Source organism: Globicephala melas, chromosome 19 (assembly GCF_963455315.2).
Source record: "Globicephala melas chromosome 19, mGloMel1.2, whole genome shotgun sequence".
NCBI classification, from domain to species: Eukaryota; Metazoa; Chordata; class Mammalia; order Artiodactyla; family Delphinidae; genus Globicephala; species Globicephala melas.
Window position 1 is genome coordinate 15,092,268 of NC_083332.1, and position 20,585 is coordinate 15,112,852.

Below are 20,585 nucleotides of genomic sequence, written 5' to 3' on the forward strand. Positions count from 1 at the left end.
ATGAAAAAAATGAATGCAGGAAATTTTCTGAATCCCATCTTTCATATTAGCATGTTGATAATGATTAAATTGATTACATTTAAAATAGGTAAAATAGCTGTATAAAATATGGGAATAAACACCAACAGACACAGTCAAATGAGTTGAAAGTGGCTGTCTATGTGGAACAAAAACTGTGGGTGAGGAAGAATGGAGCAAGCATAGTTATAATCCTATTTGACTTTTAAAAGCCCCTATTTGTTATACTTACAGAGATCTTGAAGACTTGAGCCTTTTAACTTGACTCAGTCTATAATTGTATAATAACTATAGACAGTGCCTTTTTTATCTACTTACAACTGAGTTTCACATGAGCTAAACAGCAAAGCACACATATATTTAATGGGAAAGAAAATATGCCAGAAAATAGCCATTTTTACTTCCAAATCTGATTTTGATTTCTATTTTGATTATTGATACTATCGTTTCTTGATACAGAAACTGTCATTGTCATCAAATTCAATTTTCATTTATTTTTCTCCTTTCATTATGCCTGATATACTGGCACCCAAGCCCTTTTCTTGTCAAGAGCCCTTTCCTTGGCCTCTCTCTAAATCCTTTCTTTTATAACTGTTTTCCATCCACTCACTGCAAACCCTGGACATTATCCTGATCTATCTGTCTTAAAATTATATCCTCATTTTCTTATAAATCATTTCAAGAACTGATTAGTAATATGCTGCCACTCATATCAGTGCTATAATTTCCATAACTAGAAAAAAATACCTCAACCTTCACTGCATACCATAAGCAAAAATTCACTCAAAATCAATTATAGACCTCAGCATAAGCATTAAAACTATTAATAAAAAAACTATTAATATAAAAGAAAAAGTGGTAGACTTCATCAAAATTTAAAACTAATGCCCTTCAAAAAACACAGTTAAGGACTTCCCTGGTGGCACAGTGGTTAAGAATCCACCTCCCAATGCAGGGGACACGGGTTCAAGCCCTAGTCCAGGAAGCTCCCACATGCCATGGAGCAACTAAGCCCGTGCACCACAACTACTGAGCCTGCGTGCCACAACTACTGAAGTCTGCGCACCTAGAGCCTATGCTCTGCAATGAGAAGCTACCGCATTGAGAAGCCCGCACACTGTGATGAAGAGTAGCCCCTGCTCGATGCAACTAAAGAAAGCCTGCATACAGCAAGGAAGACCCAACGCAGCCAAAAAAATTTTAATTAATTAATTAATTAAAGAAAAGAAAAAAAAAACACAGTTAAGAAAACAAAAAGGAAAGCCATAGACTGGGAGAAACTAATAAAGGGCTTGTATCCAGAATATATAGAACTCTTGAAACACAATAATAAAAAGATAAACAATTTAGTTTTTTAAATGGGAGAAAGACTAGGGTAGACATTTCACAAAATAAAATATTTGTGCTCAAGAATGCAGACAAGAAGGATAGAAAACTGGCCTTTCTGCCAATAAGCTTCAATGTATGTCTCAGACATCAAAGCAAAAAATACAAATCTAACAGAGTATATACTTAAGATCCAAGTTGCTCTGGAAGGTACAATATAAGATGGAGATACAGAGATTAGAGAGATTGGGCTAGAAGTGAGAGACAGTTTAATAAAAATGAAGTTCAAAGTTGAACAGTGGATAGGATTTTGACAGATGGATCACTGCACAATCAATGGCAAAGATGCAAAGAATTTCATACTATGAAGGGGGAGGTGAGAACAGTGCAACTGTTACTATTTAAAGCTAGAATAATAATCATAATCACCAATTGTGCAGTGAAGGGAAGAGGGAGACTGAAAATATTTATTGTAAAATGTATAAAATATACATCACTCCTGGTAACAGACAGTAAATAGATATTATCTCAAATCAAAGATGAAGACTAAGAAAATTATGAATATAAAGGCAACCATAAGAAAAAAATATAAACTTTCCAAATTTTCGGGAAGAAAAGACATATATTCAAAACAAAGAAAGATCCTATAGCAAAAGATACAAAAGATAAAAGATGAGGCAGAATTTAAAACAGTTGGGAATTCCCTGGAGGTCCAGTGGTTAGGACTCTGTGCTTTCACTGCCAAGGGCATGGGTTCAATCCCTGGTCAGGGAACTAAGATCCCACAAGCTGTGCCGCATGACCCCCCCCCCAAAAAAAATTAAAACAGTATATAAAATAAAATCAGAGAATCAATACCAACCATATTGTTCCTGTCAATAAGTGCAATTAGAATAAAAATAACTATTAAAAGAGCTATGATAGGATCATACAGAAAATTCTCAGGCCTCAAACCAGACCTCCAGAATCAAAAAACCTGTGGGTAGGGCCCAGCAATCTGTATTTCACAAGCCCTTCAGGTGATTTTGATTCATGCTAAAGTTTAACAACTGATATAGCAAAACCCCCCTAAACTATATATATACAAGATATGCATGTAAAACAATATATAAGAAATGGTGAAAATAAAGACTAAAGATAAAATAAAGAAGATAATCATGAATATATAAAATACAGAAATCCAAGATACAAAAACACATTAGCAACTGAGAAGACTACCTCTCAACCTAGGAGATCAAATCCATGAAATATGCAAACATATAAAAAATGGGAACATGAAATAAAAATATGCACTTATTTATAATATAGAGCTAATAGTTTATTCTGCATCTTGAAAATAGATAGTGAACCATCTTTTAAAATGCTCAGAGAACATTCTCAAAATCAGTCCAAATAGTAGGCCTATAAAATCTCAAATATTCCACAAAGTAGAAAAGAACAGATAAAATTCTGACTAAAAAAAAAAAAGTCATAAATTAGAAAAATGAAAATCTTTCACGTGTAAATTCCAAAATCTACTGGCTTGAACAAACTCTTTGGTCAAAGAGGAAATTAAAATAAATTGTGTAATGTTCAGAATGTTATTCAGAACACAATGTATATCAGAACCCAGAACCCATAGAACACATTTGAAAATAATGCATGGAGAAGTTTTAGCATAAATGTTTACATTATTTTTAAAAGAAATAATCATAATAAACATTCCAACTAAGGAATTACAATAAGGAAAAGTAAATAAAAGAAAAACAGAAAACTTAGTAAAGATAAAAGAAATTAATTATTACAAACAAAAATAGAATAATAGATTCATGAGTTGATTCTTACGGAAAAACTAAAAGGGAATAAAAGCAAAATTACAAAAATAAAAAATGATTATTTGGGAATAAGGATTGTAGAGATTATTTTGCTCAACCCTATGCAAATAAATTTGAAAACCTAGCAAATATAACCTCTGAAAACTGAGACCAGAAAAGACAGAAAATCTAAACAGAAAAATAAACATAGGAAAAAAAGAGATAATCATTCAGACATTTTATCACCCCAAAGTCCCAGGTACACATGGCTTAAGATGTGAATTTTACTAAACTTTTAACAAAGTACAGTAATACTATATATTTAAAATTTTCCAATTCTTAAATTCATTAAATTTGCAAAAGCATGATGCTCAACAGATCAGGACTAAGTTCTGTATTACTAATAAGCCAAAAGAAAACACAGAAATTATATCTCCTTGGTAATTAAAGCCCCTTGTATTTTTACAGGGATTATATCAACATCCTTCACACATACTTATCAAAACTGAATTTTTTTAATACATCTTTAATGGAGTATAATTGCTTCACAATGCTGTGTTACTTTCTGTTGCACAACAAAGTGTATCAGCCATATGCATACATATATCCCCCAATCCCCTCCCTCATGAGCCTCCCTCCCCCCTCCCAAAACTGACTTTTTTATACTGTGAAATGACAGTCCTGAACTGAACTAGGCAACATTGTCTGAATACCAGGCAAAATGGTCCTTTCAACAGCATTTATCTTGTGGTTTAAAAAGTATTTTCAAAGTATAAATCAAAATGCTCTAATGCCAAGCAAACTAAGTGTGCTATAATGCCTGAGTTGAGTAGTTGCAACAGAGATCCTATGGCTTACAAAGCCTAAAAAACTTAATACCTGGCCCTTTACAAAATAATTTATTGACCCCTCTCCCCCCACATACACACCCTAGAGTGGTGATTCCTCTCTCCTCTACCAGGCTGGAACAAGGATGCATTGCTGATCCAGCTTCAACCACAACTAAATGATAAAGAGACACCTGGAAGAAATCTGGATCTTAAAGTACCACAAAGACCAAAGCTACCACGCAAATTTTGACTACTCACCACATAACTGATATGTGACCAAGAAATGAATTCCTACATTCCTTAAACCAGCACATTTTGGGGTTTATTATAGTCACTTAGCTTTACCATGATTGATAACACTTTTTAGTCCAGTTTCATTGCTTTACATATCATGTATCTGCAGATGCCAACTCAACTCAGGCATTGTAGTTTGAAAGTAGTCTCAGACCCTAAGAAAATGAATGAACTTTTTACAAAAACACATAGCAGGGTATAGCTGCCAACCTCTGTTCTTAACAGGTCACCATTTAAACAGAATACATTGAGTTTGCTTAACATTTGAGCATTTTGACATATGTTACAACTCTTCTCAACATAGCAATCACAGTAATCTTGTCACAGTCAAATCATGTCACTGCTCTGCCTGAAAGTCTCCTTGTATACTCATAAAACATTTAGAAGCATTCAATGTTAATAATTGCTGCTTCCAGGGAGCAGAAATGGAGAACTGAGAGCCAGGAATAAGGAGACATATCTATTCTTTTAATTTCTATCAAGTATATGTATTAGAGTTTAAAAATAATAGTACTATTTCTCTTTAAAAGTAACAGGGAATTGAACTAGTAGGAAGTCAGCACTCATTTCCAAGCCTGCATTATTGTTAAAAAGCAGGAGGTGGAGAAGAGTTATACTATGATATCTAGAGGTAAGAAGACAATAAGGAATAAGGATAAGGGGGTAAAATTCAACTCTGAGGTATATAACGATAGAAGGAGGGAGAAATGATAGTTAAATTTTAAAGAAAAGAACCTACGTGCTAGTTTTTGAAAGATTACAGATCTATAATCCTTGGCAAGAAGGACTAAATGAAGGAAAGGAGTCTAGGCATATAGGGAGAAGTAAAAAATGGAGAATGTTAGTGAGAGGGAGAAGCACGAAATTTAGGCTGTAGAAGTCATAAAATTGAGACTGCAAATGAGGTAGAGAGGCTGGCGTCCGGAATAGAGGTTAGAGAGGCACCCAGTCCTCCAGAATCTGAGAAAAGAGCACCAATCCAGGAAGAACAGGTGGAAATGTTACCTAGGTATCTAAAGAATTCCTAGCAATTTTCACTCCAAAGGATGGGGGCTGATAAGAAAATCTCCTCAAAAAAAGTTTCAGGGAATTCCCTGGTGGCGCAGTGGCTGAGAGTATGCCTGCCGATGCAGGGGACACGAGTTCGTGCCCCGGTTCGGGAAGATCCCACATGCCGCGGAGTGGCTGGGCCCATGAGCCATGGCCGCTGAGCCTGCGTGTCCGGAGCCTGTGCTCCGCAACGGGAGAGGCCACAACAGTGAGAGGCCCGCGTACCGCAAAGAAAAAAAAAAAAAAGTTTCAGATGTTGTAAACTCACTGAATAACTGTAATGAACTTTTATTCCATTCATACCTGCTGGGTTCTTCCTAACTCACCTGGAGAACACCCCCTTTACATTTCTTCCTCAATCATCCATTGCTCTTCTTGTTTGAACTGGTGACTTTAAAATTCGAAATACTAACATAGGACTTGGATGTTACTGCTGAAGGTCAAAGCAGCATCCCAGAATTCAGGCTGAGCCCTTAGACCCTCAAAGGAGTTGAAGGATAAGGAAAGTTCAGCTCCTGGGGATACAAAAGGAAGCTGGCTCGTGAAAAAGAATAAAGTAACGCTGACCCTTTGGCTTAAAAACTGGAGCACATACATACATGTGAGCACATGGAAAAAAGAGTATTTGTAATTTGCATCTCAGGCCAAACTCATTAAGCCATTTAAAGGCTCCATACATTTCAAAAAATGGGAAACAGAAGCTATCGTATTTTCAGAATTCAGGTTATACAGAGAAACTACAAGACTGAGTTGCTAGAGTTCTCTAGAATCACAACCTGTACGGGTGCCTTTGAGCAGGTGTCACTTGTAGCCTTGCTCCTGATTGAACAGTCACAGTCACACTTTTGAGTATCATAATGACACTTTTCTCATAATTCTGAAGTCACCAACCTTGAGTGATATGGATAAAATATAAAGGGAATGACTCTGAAATAATTCATGAATCAGAGCTCTTAAAATTTTTAGAAGCCTAATATTTTACCTAGGTTATGTTACTCTAGGAGAAATTAAATATTTTAAGCGTCCTATAATTATATGTTCATTCAATTCATTGGTTCAGCAAACATATATATATATTTCTCACTTATTATATGTATTGAAAAGACCATGGTCTCCAATTTGTAATGGGGTATGATAGCTAAAAGGATCATACTTCCTCACAAGCTTGATCCAATGTAGTATGCTTAGAATCTGCCTGGACAGTGCTATTAATTGATGAAAACAGGTAATACAGAAGTGGGAAAGGATGGAGGCAAACTGCAGGAGGAAAGACATAAGTATAACATTCTGGACATAAAGAGTTTGAAGTTCCTATGCAACTTCCAGATAGTGCTGTCTATTAGGCAGTTGGATATATGCATGAGGAGCTCAGGACAAGCTTCAAAGAGGAATGATCATTTGTTAGTCCTGTGTCAGGTGAAGCCATAGCAGTGGAATTTTGTTGCTCATAGAGTTCTTAGAGGTGAAAAAAAAATGATCGAAGTCAGAAACTTAAGAACACTAATATTTAAGGGAAAAACAGAAACGTTAAGTCACTAATGGAGGGTTTTTCTTTTTTTTTTTCTTGGGGGGGGGTTGTTGTTCCTTGGTTTTGACCGGAATTATAAAAATGAGAGAAGTATTATGGAAATCAAGGAAACGTTCAAGAATGAGGCAGTGATAAACACCTGTAAAGGAATGGAGTGAACACAGAAATCTAATTCCTCCATCCCAATTAAAAACGGAAGTGTACAAAACATGCAAGCAAAAATGTGATTCTTATCCGTGCCCTAGCTGCTGCATCCCCTCACAGCTATTTTTATTTTCTGTGTAACTACAAATATACATTCCTATCCCCACTTACTAAAAAAAGTAGTGTATTACACCAAATATACACTTTACTTTCTTCATGTAACAAAATACATTGCAGACTTTTAAAATCTATCTAACATATTGTATATATTTCCATTTGCTCAAGTCTTCTTTTGGGTCTTTCATTAACATTTAAAAATAATCTTCATAAAGGTTTTATACATTTACTGTTTATCCCTAGGTGTTTTATCTGACTTGTTGCTATTGTAAATAAAGTAGTCTTCTTTATAACTATTACTGATTATTTTCTGTATGTATCAAAGCTATTATTTCTATACATGAATTTTTGTACTGTGGTACTTTTCTTTTTCGTTTTATTGAAAAATATGTTAAGTGTGATAAAATACTGGAAGAAATTCTCTTTGTAGATAAAAGAAAAATTTGTTTCTTTACATTTATAAAGGCCATTTCGTTTGGGGAAAACCTGGTCAAATTAGGAGTCAGACTGCCATGCTCACTGACAAACCAGGGAGTCTTAAATCCGTTACTTGATTTCTGCACCAAAGACAGGACAACTTGCTTCCCAATTCCGTCTGTGCTGTGTGCACTAGTGGAAACTACCTCTTAAAGCTATTCCTTAGTCCAGAACTTCTCAAAGCAGCCTTACCAAAATTCCTTCAAAGAATTAAGAAAATTCAATACCTACAGGGAGTCTAGACAACCAATAACAAGTTTCCCGGAAATCTTTCCTCTTTAAAAAGAAACAAAAAAACGAATGCTGATTTTGTTTTCTACTCTACAATGAGTCTGCTTTTAGCCTTCTCCCTTTCTCATCTTTCACAGATACGGATGCTCCAGAGAGATGCATTCTTATCATTATTTTAGAAACTAGAAAAGTGAGGTTTACATGGTACTACCCCACTAAGTTCACAATGCCACCCAAACTCACAAACCTGGAACCATACAGGTTGCAACTCTATAACCCTCTCACACTCCCTCACAACCTTTGTCACCCCCCGGAGAACCCGCCCGTTTCCTTCTGTACCCCTGCCCCCATCCACAGAAGCTTTGAACACTGCACGTCACAGGAGGCGATTCCTCCCCTTCAGTTTCCCCAGCCCGGTAGTAGGCTCCACAAAACCTCCCTTACAGCCTCCCCGACCGGATTCTAAAGCCAGAAACCCAGGTCCCGCAACAAGATCTGCGCTTCGCAGAGCCAAAATCAAACTCACCATCAGACAAAGACGACGAAGCCGAGCCGGAAAGCCTGCGCCTGCGCTTGCGCCTGCGCACTCCAGGCTGGTGAGCATTCCCAGAGGTCTCCTGGGTTCCACCAAGCCTGGGCTCAGTACCGGTCAGAAGCAGTTGATGTCGGCCGGTTGTCCTTTTTTTTTTTTTTTTTTTTTTACTGTGGACTACATTTCCCAGAAGTTTCAGTGGTTCGAGTCGGCTTTTCGAGTCAGCTTTCGTGCTTTCTCAGCTCCACCGTAGTTTGTGGGACTGTCTTCCTGGTTGGGGGAGTAGTGTACGTAGGCCGAGCCTCAGGACTTAGGTAACACTCTACCTTTGCTAACTACATCTGGAAGAGGGCAGTGATGTGCCTTGCGTTATAATAAGCTCAGTTGAAGCACGCCAGGGTGACTCCAACTAGGAGCCACGGTGCAAGGCTACGCCAGGAGCGCCAGAAGACTCCAGGGCGCGATTCGAGGCTGGGGTGGAGTAGGGGTGAGGCAGGGAGTGATTGTGGGGATCTCTTTGGCAGGGCTCAAGCCCAGCGCCATCTTGTCCCTCGCGAGTGCGGCTCTGAACTACATTTCCCAGAGGCCGCCGCGTTCTCCGGCCGGCGGCTCTGAGCAGAGCTGTACGCGAGCCGGGTGTTAGTCTCTGAACTGTTGGCTGGCGCCGCGCACGGCAGATTGGAGGTGAAACGTACAGAGCTCGGGGCGGGGGTGGAGACTGAGTATTAAGTCTGTTCAGGCGGAACGGACGGGGTTGGGGAGGGGAGTGTCGGTTACGAAATTGTGTGTGGCTATGTGTCCCAGTGATGTGTGTGTTATTCTGACTGTGTGTGATACCGTGTGTGTGTAGCTTTCTGTGGATGAATCTCCGTGGTATGATTGTTAATATGTGACCGTGTGTAATACTGTGTGCTGGTGTGGGCTACCTGTGACTGTGTGTCCCTGTGGTGGGTGTGTGGATTGTTTCTGTGGGATCGTGTATTCCTCTTCTGTGCAGGCATAGGGAGCTTTGTTATTGTGCCTCTGTGACTGCGCCCTAGTGGGGATTGTGACTGTGTAGCACTGTGTGCGGAAGGAAGGGGGAGTCTGAGACTGAGGCTGTTAACTTTGTGTCTACTGGTGGGTGTGTGACTATGCAGCACTGGATGTGTGAATTTGGGGAGACTGTGTCAGTTACTGTGTCACATGTAGTCATGTATGAGATACAGGATGGCTCTGCCCCTGTAAAAACCCTGATTATTCTCTATGACGTTGAGGTTGAGATGGAAGCCCGGGTCTCCTCTGATAGCCTTCCCCTGGTCAGGGAGGGGCAAGTGAGCAAGGTGACCTTGTCATCTGGACCTCAAGAAAGGTTTGTTGTCTCCTTTCCCCATCTCTGTTACCGGGCTCAATGGGTCTGTCCCTTGTGGTGCATAGCCAGTGCACACACCAAGTACTTTTGAGTAAAGCAGAAGCATTTATTACTTGTGACAAGTAAGGAGACAGAGAGCTAGCTCTCAAAGTACTGTCTCTCCAAAGCTGGACGGGGAAGTTTTAAACCTGGGGGGCATGCATAGTCCTGAAAGGGCAGGCATGGTAAAGAGATAGAGGTTACTCTAGGTTGCCAAAAACTGCAAGCAAGCAGGTGTTTTGGTTGTTTGTTTGCACTCTAACCTTTTTGAAACATCTGGCGGTTGGAACTTTCTGCAATTTAACAGTTTCTGCAAAACAAAGCACACTTTGGTGTGCTTTAACCCCATCCTTTCCCTACTGCTGCTTAGCTAACATATCCTTCTCCAAGAGAGATCTCCAAGGAGGAGAAAATAATGGTTGTGACATCTAAAAGTCGTACATAAGGTGGCTTGGTATTTTCTCTTTGTTTGTAAAATGCTTTATTTTTTCAGGAGGTGATTTTTTTTCTTTCTTGGCTAACTCCTAACAAAGACCCATGAAGTAAACCGGAACCTACTGTTTCTCTTTGGAAATATCTTCCTTGCATTTGTAATTTTAAAAATTAATATGTATGCTGAGTATTCTGATTTTACATATGTACATATATGGAACCATGTAGATACATATATGTACACACGTATATATACACACATGTGTATACATATATATTTTTTAAATACTTTCATTTAAATGACGTTGTAACTTCCCACATAATTGAAAGTTATTTGAGATTATTTTTAATATTAGACAGTGTTGTTTTTTCATGTGTGACTAACCCAAAATCCATTCTCTCCTTTATTGCTATAAAAATCCGGATTTTTGTTTGAAGGGGCAGTGTGCTCAGCTTAACAAAAAACAAATAGGAAGGGAATTCCCTGGTGGTCCAGTGGTTAGGACTCCCACGCTTCCACTGCAGGGGGCATGGGTTCGATCCCTGGTCAGGGAACTAAGATCCTGCAAGCTGCACAGCATGGCCAAAAACAAACAAACAAAAAACATGTTTTAGTTTCCCTTATAGTTGTAAACAAAAGCTGTTAGATTGGATTTCTTAGTTCTTTAAAGGGGTGGGGATGCGGCAGGCTCAGTGGGTATGTATTCTTTTGGCCTTCCTCCTTTCTCCTTCCTGCCTGGAAAGTGGATATAGAGCTGCATATGGAGCAGCCATCTTATAACCATGTACTTACTAGGAAAGGAAGCATAAGAAAATTTATGGTATTATATTAAATGAAAATAGGATTTTAAATGGTATATATTGTATGAAAGTTTTTGGTAAACAAAACAAAATTTACCTATAGGTGCATGAAATGTATAGTAGCATTTTAATTCTTTTCATTGTAATGTGGACTGAAATAAAAACACACGTGAGAACTGTGAGTTTCAGTTTTATTTGGGGACTTACTGAGCACTATACCTTGGGAGACAACCTCTCAGATAGCTCTGAGAAATTACTCTGAAGAGGTGAAGGGGTACACGCAGTTAAGGATACATCTCGGTAGAAGGTTACTGCTAGTCATGAGGAACAAATATCTCAAGTAATGATTTTAGTGCTTTTCTAAGTTTGGGAAGATGCAAGAATCCAAGTTCATTTAAAAATTCTCCTGAAATAATTCTAAATATCTAAAGGCCCATTTTTGCAGAGCACAGAGTGACTCATCCTGAATTCCTTTCAGGATGTAAGTCAGTGAGTATAGTGGCTAAAGGCTTGATTCTTGTAGAACTGGATGGTGTACAACACTTTTTGTTTTACAGTTTCCCCCTTTTGGTCATAAGTTCAACCAAGGTTTGGGAGACATTTTGTGACCAATTTGTCCCATGGTGCTAGGAAGGCTCATTCCTAGGTATGGCGAGGATTTCATTGATGGGCCACTCAGTGTGCTGTTACTGGACTAGGCATTGTTAATGGTAGTCATAAAAGTTTCTGTACCATCTGTCTTACTAATCTGTTATGGTCTAGGAAATGATTCCCTCTTGCTGCTTCTTCCCATATCTAGGGTTACACTACTACAATCATTTTGATCTTATATGTATATTTAAAACTATATTTAGTTAATTGTTTCAGGTTGCTTAGTCATCATTATCTTTATTGGAGGCTCAGTCACATTTGGTAATGCAAAAAACAATAATTTTATAAAATAGGCAGAGTATAAGTAATACAGCTAGTAGCATTGATAAGATCATAAGTAAGAATTTAAACCAAGAGCTTCCATTAGGTGTGGCCCAGTATATCCCCAGTCATCTGACCCAGTCTGTTCCTTACCAATCGCTATCTTTAAAGGTAATGATATATAAGCATTGTTCATAAGGCACTCAGCCCAATTTCCTAGTGTTATTAGGATGGTTACCTTTAGTATGATTTAATTGTTCCCAGCAAACAAATTGTTCCCTTAAACTTAAACAACCATAGCCTGGTATTAGCCATATAAATCCATCCCATGACTGAGGGAGGGTCCCTCCTAATAATCAGGAGTATATATTCTTTCACTGAAATTAGCTCATTTCTCTGAGCTTGAGTAACTTTAAAATTCGTATTTATGTCCAGGGTCAGAGCAAGTATGATTGGTTGGCCAACTGAGGGGGTCCCATCTAGTAATATCAATAGTGGCCCAAAGAGAACTATAACTTCTTTCTTCTATAATAAATTTCCTAAGGACTATCCAATCATTGTCTTGGAGAGGAGAAATCCACCAAGGTAACCCAAAAGTACTGGACATAGGTAAGTGACCATAAGCCCAACAATTAGATTAAGTTTTAAACTGTGTAGAATTTTGCCTGTAATAGAAAACATTTGATTCATATGCAGAAGTCCAAGAGATCACTATAAATAATCATACAAGTCAGGTCTAGCATCTTGGGATAGCTATTTCTGATGTTGTCTTCTTGTCCTGGTGTGTCATTTCCTCTCTGTTTGAGCATTGCTTTAAGGTGAGTTTGAGGTCAGCAGTCCTCTATATAGACCAGTACAGTGTAGGGGCCCATTTTAAGTGGGAAATATGATTCTAAGAGTGAATTTCTTCACTTTTGCTGCACATCAACTAGTTTAAGGGTCCTTTCATCTAGGTTGGAGACAGTCCTTTAAATCAGGGGTCCCCAACCCCTGGGCTGTGGACCTGTACTGGTCCGTGGCCTGTTAGGAACTGGGCCGCACAGCAGGAGGTGAGCGGCTGGCGGGTGAGTGAAGCTTCATCTGCTGCTCCCCATTGCTCCCCACTGCTCTCATTACTGCCTGAACCATCCCCCTCCCCCTTCCCACCCCATCCGTGGAAAAACTGTCTTCCACAAAACCAGTCCCTGGTGCCAAAAGTGTTAGGGACTGCTGCTTTAAATGATGCTTCTTCATATGTATATAATCTCCTGGTTGTAGGTCACAGGGCATCTGATCTTCATCTAAAGATAGACTACTGTGATAAGCTTCAGAAACAAACCTAGAATGTCTTTTAATAATTCAATTAAACTTTTGTAATAACACAACGTAGTAACAAGGAGTCATCCAGGAAGTGAGTCTTAGGTAGTAAACACAAACCCTCAGAAGCAATTAACAACACTAGAACTTAACATACATAAAGTAATATCACTAAACCATAATATTTCTCTCTAAAATTATGCTGATTTCTACCAAAGATAGTCAAATTAAGACTAATTGTTTGCAAAATAAGTTTGGTTTCAATAAACTTAGCCTGATTATTCACATAAGTGTAATTCATCCTACAGGCTCTTTTAAATTGGCTGTGCTGGAACTTTTTATAAGGAATCTCAGATTGAACTTTTAAAAGGCCTCTTAAGGCCAGGAAAGCCCTGCCAAGGACTTGCCACCTGTGATGGGTATAGATTTGGATGAATTCCTCCCTTCTCAGTGTCCCCAAAATAACTCAAAATTCCTGTACCCGTCAGGAGGTGGCCTTCCTTATTTACCTGGTAAGGCTGCTGGGAACCTAGGAGTTTCCAATTTCTGGAGGGATCAGGTAGGAAAGATAAATGTTTCTACTCTGCTTACAAAAGTATAGTTTACCAAATTGCTGTCAGTTATAATTAGCTTAAGGGGGAGTGTTTCCTTATATCTGGAAAACAAAGATTAAAAGCCAGTAATATTTCAGACAAAAAAGTCATAAAAACTATCATTCAGCCCTATGTAGCTAATTCTTTTTGATCTTGCTCTTTTGTTAACAGTTTTATGAAGCCATCAGGGTTTCCATTAGAATTCTTTAATTTCTTACCCAGTTCAGTGGTATGATGTAAAAATTATCAGAAACCTGTACTGGTCAAAAGGTCCTTTCTATGGATCTTCTTGAAGATGAAGCATTTTTATAAAAGCATCAGAGTACAATAACTGCCTATAAATGACAAAAGATTTAAAAACGCATGGTCAAAGATCTGATCACAATGCAATTGGCAAAGAAACTTGGTTACTTCTGTGACATAGAACAATTAAAGATAATAACTAGAATTATGACTGATAACATTATACTAGAACATACCAGACTTTTAGGAATTCCATGTAATTTCTAGAATAGCTATATTAATAACATTTATCCATACAGTATATCCTAAGAGGGTTTATCACCATTCATTTGATAATGCTTCCCATGTTCTTTAATATACCAAATAAGCCTAATTAGTTTAATATCTTTCTCTGGTAAGGAGAGAAAACAAATCTCTTGAGATGTTCCAGGAGACCTCTGGAAAATGTCAAGTTTATTTCAGGTCAATAACACTTCATTTAGAGGTTGATTTTTGGAAAGTTTGTCAAAAACATCAAATAGGATTATAGGTGCTGTGAAACAATACTTTTTCACTTAACTAAAGCGAAAATAAAAGACTTCAAAGGCAAATACAGATAGTTACAACAGATTACTTAAAAGGTAAAGAAACTTTTATAATCTGTTATTAAAGCAGATCATTATTCCAGGAAAACTTTGTCCTCTTAACAGAGAGAGAAACAAATTCTAGTTTTGCACCACCTTACCTTTAATATTAAAATTCACTTACTCAATTAAATTTATTCTAATCTTAGTCCTGATCACACATTAAACTCTTTGCCCAGGGTTTCTTCTCCATTACCTTCTATAATTTCCTTTTTATCTCCAGATTTTTTCCATTTCTCTTCTATCTGACCTCTCTTTCAGACAAAATTACTTTCTTTTCCCTTAACAAAATGTATTTCAATTGCTTATACCTTCTTTTTCCTTGCTTACAAGGATATTTCCTAATTAATTTTTTTAAAATTTATTTTTGGCTGTTGGGTCTTCGTTGCTGCGTGTGGGCTTTCTCTAGTTGTGGCGAGTGGGGGCAACTCTTTGGTGCGATGTGCGGGCTTCTCATTGTGGTGGCTTTTCTTGTTGCAGAGCACGGGCTCTAGGCGCATGGGCTTCAGTAGTTGCAGCACGTGGGCTCAGTAGTTGTGGCATGCGGGCTCTAGAGCGCAGGTTCAGTAGTTGTGGCTCATGGAATTAGTTGCTCCGTGGCATGTGGGATCTTCCCGGACCAGGGTTCAAACCCATGTCCCCGGCATTGGCAGGCGGATTCTTAACAACTGTGCCACCAGGGAAGCCCCAGAAGTTTTTAATTTTAATGACATCTGACTTATCAAGTTTTATTTTTCAGGGACCATACTTTTGGTGTTTCTAGGAAAAATCATTGCCAAACCCAAAGTCACCTAGATTTTCTCCCATGTTATCTTCTAGAAGTTTTTGTGGTTTTGTTTTTTTTAGTTTTACACTGTAAAGTTAGGCCCATGATTTATTTTGAATTTTTTTTAAGTCGTAAATCCTGGTCCAGATTCATTTTCTTAATGTGGCTATCAAGTTGTTCCAGCAGTATTTGTTGATTGTTACATTTCTCTGTTGATTTGTCTTTGCTGTCTTGTCAAAAATCAGTTGGCTCTATTAGTTTGGATCTATTTCTGAGCTCTCTATTCTATTCCATTTATCTACTTGTCTGTTCTTTTGCCAGTACACACTGTCTTGATTACTGTGTCTTTATAGTAAATCTTGAAGTTGATAGTGTTAGTCCTCCAACTTCTTCATCTTCAGTATTGTTTGACTATTCTGGGTCCTTTGTCTTTTCATATAATCTTTAGAATCAGTTTGTCAATATCTACAAAATAACTTGTAATTTTAATATAGCATTGACTCTATAGGTCAAGTTTGGAATACCTGTCATATTAACAATATTGGGTTATGAACATAGAATTTTTTAATATTTATGAACATAGAATATTAATTTATTTAGTTCTTTGATTTTTTTCATCAGAGTTTTCTAGTTCTTCTCATATATCTCTTGTACATATTTTGTTAGATTTATTCCTCAGTACTTTTTTGGTTCTAATTAAATAATTATGTTTTTAATTTCAAATTCCTATTTTTCATTGCTGGTGTATAGGAAAGTACTTGACTTTTGTACATTAACCTTATGTTTTGCAACCTTGGCTATAATCACTTATTAGTCCCATGAGTTTTTTGAGCATCCTTCAGGATTTTTACACATTCAACCATGTCATCTGCAAATAGCTTTATTTCTTACTTCCCAATCTGTATACGGTTTCTTTTTCTTGTTGCATTAGATAGGACTTCCAGTACAATACTGAATATGAGTGGTGAGAGAAGATATCCTTCCCTTGTTCCTGCTCTTAGAGGGAAAGTCTTTAGTTCCTCACCATTAAATATGATGTTACCTGTTAGTTTTTGGTAAATGTTCTTATCAAATTGAAGAAGTTTCCCCTATTTCCAGTTTCCTGAGAGGGTTTTAATAATGAATGAGTATGGAATCTTTTCATATGCTTTTTCTGCATCTATTGATATGATCATATGATTTTTCTTCTTTAGCCTGTTGATATGATAGATTAATTGCTTGATTTTGAAATATTGAGCCAGTCTTGCATGCATGGGAGAAATCCCACTTGACTGTGGTATGTAATTACTTTTCTACATTTGTTGGATTTGATTTTCTAATAATTTGTTGAGGATGTTTGCTTTTATATTCATGAGAGATATTGGTATGTAATTTTCCTTCCTTACAATGTCTTTATCTGATTTTGGTATTAGGGTAATGACAACATCATAGAATGAGTTAGGACATCATTCTATTTTCTGGAATAGATCACAGATAATTAGTATTTCTACCTTAGACATTTGGTAGAATTCACCAGTGAAATCATCTGTGCCCGATGCTTTCTGTTTTGAAGGTTGTTATTCATTTCCTCTAACAAATATGGACATATTCAGATTATCCATTTTTGTGTGTGTGTTTTGGTAGATTTTGTCTTTTTTGGAATTTGTTTTGTAACTCATCTAATTTGCTGGGATACAGGTATTCATAGCATTTCCTTATTATACTTTGTATTTCTGTGAGGTTGGTAGTTAAGCCCTCTTTTTCATTCTGGATTTTAGTACCTTCTCCCTTTTTATTTTCATGGTGGTTTTAGCCAAATATTTGTCATTTTGTTGATCTTTTACTTGATCTTTAAAAATTTTTTGACTGTGCTATGCGGCATGTGGGATCTTAGTTCCCCAACCAGGGATCAAACCCACGCCCCCTGCACAGAGTCTAAACAACTGGATCACCAGTGAAGTCCCTTGTTGATCTTTTAAAGAAACAAATTTTGGTTTCATTTATATATTTTTTCTATTATCTCTTCCATTTATTTCTCATCTATTCCTTATTATTTCCTTCCTCTTCTTGTTTTAGGTTTTTCCCCCTAGCTTCTTAAGCTGCAAAGTTAGGTTACTGATTTGAGATTTTTTTTTCTTTTTTAAAATATAAGCATTTACAGCTATAAATTTACCTCTATGTGCTGCTTTATATGCATCTCATTAGGTTCATTTTCATCTGAAAATATTTTTTAAATTTTCCTTATTTTTTGTTTGACCCTTAGGGTTAATTAGTAATGTGTTTAATTTCCAAATATCTGTGAATTTTTCAAATTTCTTGGATTTCTAATTTAATATCATGTGACTGAAGGATATACTTTGTATGACTTTAATCCTTTTAAATTTACTAAGATTTGTTTCATGTCTCAGTGTGTTTTATCCTGGAGAATGTTTTATATGTATATGCTTGAGAACAATGTGTATTTTGCTCTTATGGGGTGAAGTTTCTATTGATGCCTATTATCTAAGTGATTCATAGTTTGTTCAAGTCTTCTATTTTCTTGTTGACCATCTACCTAGTTGTTCTAGCTGATATTGAAACTGACTTTGAAGGCTCTACCTATTGTGAAATTGTCAATTTTTGCTTCCTGTATTTTGGAGCTCTGTTTTTATGTGCATTCCATGTTTATTTGGGCATTTTTATATAGTAACTTTAAAATCCTTATAATTCCAACATCTTTGTCATCTTGGTTTGTTTTGGTCTTTTTTCATTCAAGTTGAATATTCCTTGTTCTTGCTAGGATGAGTAAGTTTTGACTGTACCCCAATGATTTGGGTTATAATCTTATGACACTCTGGTTTCTGTGTAAATCTTGCTACTTGTTGATAAGCAGGAATTTAGTCATGGCTCTGTTTACACACATAGTATTTGGAGCCCCCACTGGCTGGAAAGGGAAAGGACCTTTGTTACTGCTTCATTGGAGTGATAATTCACATATTGCCCCTGTAAATGCCTGTCAGTGCCAAGTCGCAACAGTAGTCAATGCCCCAGTTGTACTTACACCCTCCCAATGCATCTGCCAGCCAGGAAATGAGGTGTGCTTCATGGTTCTTGGACTAGGTTGGCAGTCAATGCTCTAATCACATACATGATCTTTATAGATGCCTATTATTGATGGGCCAGGATGGCAGTCAGGTCTCTGCTCACACACACAGTGCCTGCATATGCCCATTGCTTGGGAGAAGAGGCATTACTGCTGGGCTGGGATCTTAGGCTGTGCACACACAAGGCCTCTGCAGATGCTTACTGGCAAGAAGGGAGGATGGTGCTGCTAGCTGTTTGCATAATAGTGTGAAAGATTGGCATTTTTAAAGTATTCAGCTAATGCAGAGTTGGCATTGTCAATAGGGTATTGTTCTGCAGGGCAGCAACCTTCTCAGCCCTTTGGATAGGAAAAGCAAGCATACCTTGTGTGTTTTTTTTTTGTTGTTATTGTTTGGTGTTTTGGTAGTTGTTTGCACCTGCTGGTATTTCTAATTTCAAGTCTCTGGTGCTCAGATAGGAATATATGGGGAGACAAAAACCACAAAACACCCAGTCTTCTGCCAGGGAACTCACCACTGGGCTGGGTTGTTATTCGAATCCCAAGGTCAATAGAGTTGGCCTTCATTACTCCAACTTTCAGATTCTTAAGTTTATTTCATGTATTTTTTCCATGGATTTTAAGTCTAATAAGTGGAGAGTAATAGGGCAAAATGTGTTTACTCCATCATGTCCAGAAGTATGGTTTCTTATCTTTGCTCTTTTGCACATACAGGATATTTCTCCCCCTCCCTGCTTCTAAGATTTTCTCTTTGGCATGGATTTTAATCAATTTCGTTATGATTCCCTTGGAGTAATACCCCCTGTCCCCCATGTTTCTTGTGATTGGGATAGGTTGAACTTCATGGACCTGTGGGTTTATAATTTTCATGAAATTTGGAAAGTTTTCAGCCATTATTTTAATTAATTAATTGATTGATTGATTGATTTTTGGCTGCATTGGGTCTTTGTTGCTGTGCGTGGGCTTTCTCTAGTTGTGGTGACTGGGGGCTGCTCTTCATTGTGGTGCACGGACTTCTCATTGCAGTGGCTTCTCGTTTCAGAGCATGGGCTCTAGGGTGCATGAGCTTCAGTAGTTATGGCATGCAGGCTCAGTAGTTGTGGCTCACAAGTTCCAAAGCACAGGCTCAGTAGTTCTGGTGCATGGGCTTAGTTGCTCCACAGCATGTGGGATCTTCCCAGACCAGGGCTTGAACCTGTCTCTCCTGCATTGGCAGGTGGATTCTTAACCACTGCACCACCAGGGAAGTCCCTCAGCCATTATTTCTTCAATTATTTTTTCGTCCCCTGCCCATTCTTTTTCCTCTCTTCTAGGGATCTCAATTACACATAATTAGGCTAGCTGAAGTTGTCGTACAGCTCTCTGATACTCTTATTTTCTCAGTCTGTTTTTCTGTTTCAATTTATATAGTTTTTATTGCTATGCCTTCCAGTTTACTAATGCTTGCTTTTGCAATGTTTAATCTATTAATTCTAGCAACTGTATTTTTATGTCTCAGACATTGTTGTTTTTACCTCTAGATTTGTTTGGGTCTTTTAAATATTTTCCACATTGGTACTTAACATGATCAATCTCTCTTCCTTGTTGGATATATAGAATATAGTTATGACTTTTGTATTGTCAGTATCTATTATTAAATACAAAATCTATTTTTGTCATTTCTATTTCTGGTTGTGGTTCTATTGATTTTTTGCATTATAGTCATGTATGCCTGCTTATTTACACTTCTGGTAAAATTTATTTACTACAGACATTATGAAAGTTACCTTCAATGTGCTTGGTATTTTTGCATTTCTATAAATATACTCAAACTTTGTTCTGTAATATACTTATGTTACCTGGAAACAATTTGTTCAAGATTTGCTTTAAGCTCTGCTAGGTGGGACTAGGAAAGCCTTAACCTAGTGCTAACTCGCCTATCTACTGAGGCAATAGCTTTTTGAGTAATCTAACCAGTGCCCTATAAATTATGAGGTTTACCACTCTTGCTGATGGGGACACAAACTATTCCTGGCTCTGTGTGAGCTCCAAGGATTACCTGTGCTCTTAAGCATTTCTTTTGCTGGCCTCAGGTGGTTTCCTTGATCCCATGCACTGATGAGAACTTGGCTCAATACTCTGCCCTGCA

General features: G+C 37.6%; 1 protein-coding gene across 4 annotated transcripts in view; it reads right to left on the bottom strand.

Moving 5' to 3' along the window:
- Positions 1-20,585, bottom strand: part of ZNF260 (zinc finger protein 260) — a 210,170-nt gene that overhangs the window by 61,105 nt on the left and 128,480 nt on the right. For 2 of the 4 annotated variants that reach the window (XR_009559992.2, XM_060288832.2), the window contains exon 1: positions 5,638-5,777. The exons of 1 other annotated variant lie outside the window; for it this stretch is intronic. The gene's annotated coding sequence lies outside the window, so the exon portion shown is untranslated. Of the gene's footprint in view, positions 1-5,637; positions 5,778-8,334; positions 8,447-20,585 lie in introns of those variants that run through there. One more of the 4 variants, XM_030874715.3, reaches the window with a different exon arrangement.